At 41.0% G+C, this 7,060-nt stretch overlaps 1 protein-coding gene across 2 annotated transcripts in view; it reads left to right on the forward strand.

The window, feature by feature from the left end:
• LOC118027453 (transmembrane protein 14C-like) overlaps nt 1-7,060 on the forward strand; it is a 91,613-nt gene that overhangs the window by 82,974 nt on the left and 1,579 nt on the right. The gene's annotated exons all lie outside the window — the stretch shown is intronic.

The raw sequence follows: 7,060 nt of genomic DNA on the forward strand, positions 1-7,060 counted from the left end.
TAAGATCAGCAATAAAGTAGTTGAGAAGGAGAACAAGAAAAACTTAACACTTGCATATGCCGTATTTTCCAGAAAGAAAAAATAATTTTTTAAAAAGTGTCTTTGGTGATCCAACAGAGGGGTCAGCAGGGCAGGGATTGCTGTTGTGTTATATTCATGAGTAATGGCTAGGTAACCATGCTGTATATTGGGAATAGCATTTTACAATCTATGAATGCCAAGTATCATTATATGCCAACAATTCCCAAATTTGTGTCTCCAGCCTGTGCCTCCGTCCGGACCTCTAGGCTCATATACCCAACTGCCTCTTCAATGCTTCACTTAGAAATCCAATAGCTTGAACTTAACATGTTCAAAACTGAACTCCTGATACTCTCTCCTGCATTTAGCCAAAGTGTTCCTCCATCAGCCTTCCCCATCTCAGCTAATGGCAACCCCATGATTTCAGTTGTCAGATTAAATATTTGGTGTGTCATCCTCGAATCTTCTCTCTCCTCCTCTTTACAGCAAAATCGAAAGGCTTTACCTTGGTGGTATGCCCTGAACTTGACCACGTCTCAGCACCGTTGTTCCAAACACGCTGAACACTGGCTATTCTCTCTGCTGGAATGCTCTTACCCCATTTATCTACACGGCCAGCTTTAGCATTTTCTTCAGATCTTAACCCAAAGGGCTCATTCTTAGTGGCCTCTCCATCTAAATGTGCACACCTCCTACTTACACATACTTTTCAGTCTCCCTTGTCTGCCCTGTTTCCTTATTTAGCAGTTATCACTAGATGCCATACTATATATTTTCGTATTGAGATCTGGTGCATCATCAATCTCCATGACTGGCATGTAAACTCAGTGAGGGCAGGGATTTGAGCCAGTTGTCCACTGCTCTATCTCCAGTGTCAAGGCAATGTCTAGCACATAGTAGGAGCTCCAAACATTTGTTGAATGAATATACATAGCATTGCCAGAGCTGATCCTTGCAACAATTCTATCTCCATTGTACTAATGCAGAAAGTACATTCAAGGTGGTTACATGACTCAATCTAAGGTACATAGCCAATTTCAAGACCATAATTATATACAGGTTTTTTTATTTTTTATTTTTATTTTTTTAAAGATTTTATTTATTCATTTGACAGAGATAGACACAGCGAGAGAGGGAACACAAGCAGGGGGAGCGGGAGAGGGAGAAGCAGGCCTCCTGCAGAGTGAGGAGCCCAATGCGGGGCTCGATCCCAGGACCCTGAGATCATGACCTGAGCCGAAGGCAGATGCTTAATGACTGAGCCACCCAGGCGCCCCTATACAGGTTTTTTAAAAAAATTCTGGATTCAGAGGTATTTCCATAGCACTATACTGCTCCACCCCAAATTCGAGACCAGTGTTCTCCTGAATCATCTGAATCCAATGAGTAAATGTAGGCGTTGTTTTTATAAACCAATAAGAGAGAAAATTTTAGGTGTCTCTATTTCCTTATTATTATAATACCTCCTCTGAACTTGTAACACAGATTTTTAAAAAATTGAACTGATATTTACATAATAAATTAGCCATTTTAAAATGAACAATGGTTCAGTGGCACTTAATACATTCACAATGTTGTGCAACCACCTCTAGAATACAGGATTTAAATCCTTCTTTCCGTCCCTCTTTCCCTTCCTCCCCCTTTCTTCCTTCCTCCTCTCCTCTCTCTTTCTCTCTTTCTTTTATCAGATTGTGCTATGACAATTGTAGAGAATAAAGTCAGAAGAAAACTTAGAGAACCCAAATTCTTTTCTGTGAATCAGTTTCTTCTTTTCTAAACACTGTTATTTTTCTACCATGTTCACTGGACTATTGCTACTCTCTAGTACTCTTAGGGTTTTAGAAGAAAAATATCATATATATAACACAGTGATACACGCATTTTTTATATGTGGTTAGTTATTACTGTTCACAGCTTCTTCTTGATACTTGCATTAGAATTATCCATAGAGTTGGGCGCCTGGGTGGCTCAGTTGGGTAAGTGACTGCCTTCGGCTCAGGTCATGATCCTGGAGTCTCTGGATCGAGTCCCGCATCGGGCTCCCTGCTCGGCGGGGAGTCTGCTTCTCCCTCTGACCCTCCCCCCTCTCATGTGCTCTCTCTCTCAGTCTCTCTCTCTCAAATAAATAAATAAAATCTTTAAAAAAAAAAAAGAATTATCCATAGAGTTTAGTTCATATTATCTGGTGTCTGCTAAGGGCTCTCCCTAGTCTGTAGGTTTTCTGTAAAACTTTAATATTACATTTACAAAGTCTATTTTTATAATTTAATTAATTACATATTATATAACATATTGGTATTTTATATAAATATACCGTCTATTCTTGTGAGTTTGTCTCAAGAACATGCCATGCTCTGTCCTGTTTGGTGGCCTCTCAGGGGCTCACTTTTCCCAAAAGCTTTCTCTGTCCTCCATCTGTCAAATTCTCTCCATACCCCAAGGCCCAGGCTTCCTTCTTCTGTGAGGTTCTTTCTTACCAGCAACTCAAAGTGCCACTGATTTTCTTACCCCTCTGAATTTCTTTTACTGCTTTTATTGTCTACACCACATGATTGATCACTCAATTACATTCTCTTCTGTCTTGCTCATTATCATTTCATCACTGGCTACCCTGGAGCCCCACTGCCTTTTCCATCAACAGAGAGGATGAGACTAGATGTCCTTGAAACTTTCTTCCAGCTCTGAAAATTCTGATTATGTGTAGTAGTTTTTTATTCTTCTTGGATTATAAACTTCTTGAGACAGATACATATATTTTAAAATTCCACAACGTACTGTGCTCAGCACAGACAGGTGTTCAGTAAATTTCTAGTTACCATCAAGAGGCATGTTTCTGTGTATTTAAGAGTGTGGTATGACTCCTAGAAATGATAATGATCCAATAGGTCAGATTAATAGAGTTATAATGCTCAGGTCTTTGAAGTAGCAATCTTACTACTTGTGCTGCTCACAACATGCCCAGAATAATGTGTCCCACTCTGGCAGGCTTGCCTTAAGAGAGCAGTCTTTCATTTAGATACAAACAAATCAGGGGAGACTCTGGAAACCATAATATAGGAGGTATTGAAGGCATTTAGCCTGGATAGGAAACAGTTAATAGGAGCCAAGAATACTGTATCCAAATGCTTAAAAAGATACAGAATGAGAAACAGAATAATTTTGGGTGGTCCAAAAGATAAATCTAGGACAAAGGGATGGCTTTTCATCTAGAGGCGATTTCAGGGTAGCATAAGTAACAACATTTTCATAAGTTTCTTGTAAATTAGCTATTTAACAACAGAATGAGTTACGTGCCTCGTTGGCTCTATTGATTAATTGTACAGATATTGACTGAGTGAGTCCCTGTTCTATGCCAGGACTGTTGTGGACATGAGCAAATGATGAATGAGATAGTCATGGACCTGCTGTAATAGACCTTACATTCTGGTGGGACAGAGAAACAATTAAAAAAAAAAAAAAAACTCCATGAAGAAAATGAAATGGCATGGGGATAGAAAGAAGGGAGGTGGAAAGGGAGCTGGGTAAGAATAGATGGTCATGGAAGCTCCTGTGAAGACACTATTTGAGCTGAGAATGAAATGACCAGAAGAACCAGCCATGTGAGTATCTCAGGGAAGGGTGTTCCAGGCAGTTGGTACAAGAGTGGACACTGGAGCACCCTCAGCCAATGATCCTGTAATGGGGTCACGTTTGAAGTGTGTGTCCACTGGGCTAGGCTCTGATGCCCAGTTGTTTAGTCAAACACTAACCTGGATGTGCTGTGAAGGTAGTTTGTCTATGTGAATAACATTCACAATCAGTTAACCTTCAAGGAGATTACCCTCCAAAAGTGAGTGGGTCTCATCTAATCAGTTGAACGCCTTAAGAGGAAAAACAAGTTTCTCTGAGGAGTTCTACCTCAAGACTACTGAGGTAGAATCAAATCCTGCTGAGTTTCCAGCCTGCCAGCCTACTCTACAGATTTCAGACTTGCCAGCCCCCGCCTCACACAAGGCAATTCCTCAAAGTAAATCTGTGTGTATGTGTGTGTATGTGTGTATGTGTATGTGTGTGTATGTGTATGTGTGTATGTGTGTGTCTCTGTGTGTGTATGTGTCTCTGTGTATGTGTATGTGTGTGTATGTGTCTCTGTGTGTCTGTGTGTGTCTGTGTGTCTGTGTATGTGTGTGTCTCTGTGTATATGTGTGTGTATGTGTATGCGTCTGTGTGTATGTGTGTGTATGTGTCTCTGTGTGTGTATGTGTGTGTATGTGTCTCTGTGTGTCTGTGTGTGTCTGTGTGTATGTGTATGTGTGTGTATGTGTGTGTCTCTGTGTGTATGTGTATGTGTGTGTATGTGTATGCGTCTGTGTGTATGTGTGTGTATGTGTCTCTGTGTGTGTATGTGTGTATGTGTGTGTGTCTGTGTCTGTGTGTGTATGTGTATGTTTGTGTGTATATGTGTATGTGTGTGTATGTGTATGTGTGCATATGTGTGTGTATGTGTGTATGTGTGTGTCTCTGTGTGTATGTGTATGTGTGTATGTGTGTGTATGTGTGCCTCTGTGTGTATGTGTGTGTATGTGTGTGTGCGTGCATATGTGTGTGTGTATGTGTGTATGTGTGTGTCTGTGTCTGTGTCTGTGTGTATGTGTGTGTATGTGTGTGTAGTACCCGCATCCATATATACACACATATATACCTGTGTCCACATCCTCGTGGTTCTGTTTCTCTGGAGAACCCTGACTTTCACAAACCTCTTTCTGGGAGCTTCTGCATAACCTGGCATGAAGAATCTGTGATTCCACAGCCGATTGAGTGGGAGAGGAGAGGAGACTCTAACAGGTTACGATGCCAGAATTATTTAGGGACCCAAAAAGCTGTGAATGCCACTTTTAGAAAGTATTCCTACTTCACAAATATCCCTTGCTGTCTATTGAATCCTGCAGTGTAGCAGGGTCGCCTACCATTGCAAATGTCCAGTAAAAGAATGGAGATTTCATCCCTTACTCTATTTTTACATTTTAGAATTGGTTTCTTGCTTTAGAATTTCCCTTGGAGAACAGTTTAAAGAAGAAGAGGTAGTTATAGAAGTTCAAATTAGATTTTTCCATTCTTTGCTGGATTAAAATAGACATGTTTATGTCTTTTGAGAGCTTCCGTATCTGCAGTCCAAACAATACCCTACACGTTTAAGGTGAAGTGCATGATGTTATCAGCCAGCAGCCATTTTTGATGTATAATCTATTACAAATACCTGAGAAATCAGCTTGAAATTATTTTCCTGGCATTTGCACATTGATACAGGTCGCCGATAGCATTTGGTATTCTGTCACCACTTGCTGCTCCCCTTCAAACTCAGCAAATGGCTCATTTCAGACTCAAGGCAACTTTCTCACCAGAGAACCCAACATCAGGGGCCTCCTGGCCGTAGCTGACAATCACAGATGTATCTCCAGTATTTTCCACCAGCAGTGCAGAGTGTAGAAGAATGTCATTGGCTACCAGATTGCTAGTAGCAGAGTAAGAATTACAGATAACGGGGCGCCTGGGTGGCTCAGTTGGTTGGGCGACTGCCTTCGGCTCAGGTCATGATCCTGGAGTCCCGGGATCGAGTCCCGCATCGGGCTCCCTGCTCGGCAGGGAGTCTGCTTCTCCCTCTGACCCTCCTCCCTCTCATGCTCTCTGTCTCTCATTCTCTCTGTCTCAAATAAATAAAAAAAAATTTTTAAAAAAAGAATTACAGATAACTACAGTAAACTTACCATTTTGATGAGTAGACAAAGTCTTCTATATTACCTTTGCATATTATTAGTCCTCTTTTCTTCTCCATATAAAATGTTTTCGTTTTTACAATGCATAATCTTATCTAATCTTATGTTATGCTAATTACATTTTGTCAAAATATATCCAAACTTCAAAGTGTAGGTATTTTAAGCTGTGTTTTATGGATAGGCAGTTTGTAAGTTGGAGCTGAGCTCTTGTATTGAATGAGTCATGAAGGAATGCAAAACAGGGATGTGTGATGGAAATCGATATTTGAAATGTTGGAGTCTCACCTCCTATCTTCCTTCTAAGGATGTGTGCTGAGTTTCAGAGGGCTTAGCTTAACTCATGGATTCCAAGGCCCATGGAAAAAGCTCTTTGATAACAAAATACTTTTGCTTAATCTGATGCATTTTTCTCCAGTCTTTTCCTCTTTACCTTCAATGGGTTGCTTCTGAGGAAACTTCTAGAAGACATCCTGTTTTCTGTCCCACCTTCACTCTTAGTTATTTCAGATTGTAAAGCATATATTTCCTATGTTGCCATACAAGTCTTCCAAGTAATTTAGGACATTTGTCCATAAGCAAGAAGGAGAGATTCGAGATACCCTGAGGGAAAGGGGCTGCAGCCCTCCAGTCTTCCCACAAAAGGAGCTGCCTGCCCCATGTTCACAGTGCACAAAAGTGCTGGGCCCAAACACCAGCCCCCACTAAACAGCTGTGCAGGCATGGGCAGCATCCTTTCTTATGCTCACTATTTGCAGTTTTGTGTGAAGACCATGCCCCTAAACTCTGCACTATAGTACTTAATCCCATCTCTGTGTGAGATTACATCTAAATATTTCTAGACTTTATCATGTCCCATCTAAGTCTTTTCTTCTAGCTAAATATCCCTGGTCCTTTGAATCCACCTTTATCAAGCGTGACGGTTAATTTTATGAGTAACTTGGCTAGGCTATGGTCCCTAGTTGTTCGGTCAAAAATTATTCTAGATGTTTCTGTGAAGGTATTCATAGATGTGATCAACATTAAATCAGTAGACTTCGAGTAAAGCACATTACCCTCTATCAGGTGAATGAGCCTCAACCAGTCAGGTGAAGGCCTTAAGAGGAAAGACTAAAGTTGCCTGAAGATGCAAGTCTGCCTCAAAATTGTAGCATAGAAACCCTGCCTGAGTTTTCAGCCTGCTGCCCTGTGGAATTTGGACTCAAGACGATTCCAACATCAACTCTTGCCAGAACTTCCAGCCTGTGGGCCTGCTTGACAGATTTCTGATTTGCCAGGCCCTGCAATCA

This window comes from Mirounga leonina, unplaced genomic scaffold (assembly GCF_011800145.1).
Source record: "Mirounga leonina isolate KUSES-001 unplaced genomic scaffold, KU_Mleo_1.0 Mir_366, whole genome shotgun sequence".
NCBI lineage: Eukaryota > Metazoa > Chordata > Mammalia > Carnivora > Phocidae > Mirounga > Mirounga leonina.